Genomic DNA, 1,677 nt, shown 5'->3' with positions numbered 1-1,677 from the left:
TTCTTGTGAAGCGGTATTGAGAATGGCTGTACGAATCAGCGATGAGTAACGCTTCTTCTAGCTTGAGATGGTCTGTAAGAATCTGAAATTTATACCTCTCCGTGGCACTAGCAGGGAGTGTGTTCTCTAAGGCGATCTTCAACCGTGAAAACTCTCTCGGGTTTGGATGTACAAAGTCTGGTATGGTGGGATTAGGGCCTCTGTACATTGACTCTGGCTCAAACTGAGGCACTTGACTTGGTGAACTATGGGGCATTTTGTGGCGCCAGGCAGAATCATAAGGTGAGGAGGTTTCATACTCCCGCTGGTATGAGGGATAATAATCACGGTCATGGTGGTAGCATTCTTCATTTGGGGCCCCCCAACTGGGTGGCTGGGCACTTGGAATGTCATAGGGGGAGTACATTTTGTCTCTGGGAGCAGCCACCAAAGCTGGGGATTGTTCTTGACTTGAAGAACTGTCTCGCCTGAAGCGCGGTGCTGGTACTGGCCTGAAGCTTCTCTCCGCAGACTGCACGTGCTTAACATGGCGTGGTGCAGGAATAGGTTTGCAAGGATGAGGTTGACGGGCAGGAATAGCAGATGGATGGGGCTGAGGTTGTTGTTGATCAACCTGAATTTGTAGCTGCTGCATTTGACGCTTAAGCTGTGAGAGCTCTTGAGAAAACTGCTGATTTGTCTGCTGCAATGCATCTCTTTCCTGTTGCATCATCTGTACAGTGTGACGCATGTTCTCATTTGCATGGCGGAGATTCCTGTTTCGTTGCTGAAGTATGGCATTCTCAGACCTGCCTGGGTCTGTGTCGGACCACTCTTCTGAACTGTGAGGCTCATCACCTGGAATCGGCGGAAGACTGAATGCCATTGCACCCTCCTCTTGGTCTTCACCTTCTGACAGGTTGGAGGGTATCTGAGTGTGTGGTGACATGGGTTCTGGATACAACGTAGGCAGGGCAAAGCCAGTGAGATCATAATCCTCATATCGGGCGGGAAGGGCAGTCTTCCTTCTGACGCGCCCAGTTGGCTCATCTACTGCATGTGTTGACATCTTATAAGCCTGCAGCAAGTCTCAATCCGGCTCGAAGGACCATGAAAAAATGAGTTAGCTGTTGGTAGCACATTCTCATTGCAGTATATTGCTGGTTAGGTTTGAAACCCACCACAGGGTGTCCGGTAAGAGACTAGGGCAAAGATGGTTGAAATATGGGAGTAACCCGTTTATTTGTCACCACAACAACTCAGTTATTAGTAAAAAGTTGAAGAGTCGTCTTAGTTGGGTATATTCAGTATGTGTGTGTGGTTTTTCTATAAAACAGAAAATACAGGGTAAAAATAAATATACATGGTTTAACGTGGACTGTTCTAAACAGAAATACACAATGTATATTTAGTAAAATACAGAATTAAAAGGAGTAATAGTTGCAAGAAAACAAATTAGGTATGTCATACAGGTTAAACAAAACAGCTTAATTTGTTCTATCTAGCGGTGCTTGGTCTGGACATGTTCTGCGCGCATGCGCATTAAGTTGTTTACAACTTAAAATCCCTCGAAAATGAGCACTTTGACAAGTAAACTGCACCGAAATACAAACGAAATATACAAACACAACATCAGTATAAGCAAGTATGAATAAAGGTAACATATATACAGCGTAACATTGTGCTAAAGATACAATA

This window comes from Ctenopharyngodon idella, chromosome 5, assembly GCF_019924925.1.
Source record: "Ctenopharyngodon idella isolate HZGC_01 chromosome 5, HZGC01, whole genome shotgun sequence".
Classification (NCBI taxonomy): domain Eukaryota; kingdom Metazoa; phylum Chordata; class Actinopteri; order Cypriniformes; family Xenocyprididae; genus Ctenopharyngodon; species Ctenopharyngodon idella.
This window is presented reverse-complemented; position numbering follows the sequence as displayed.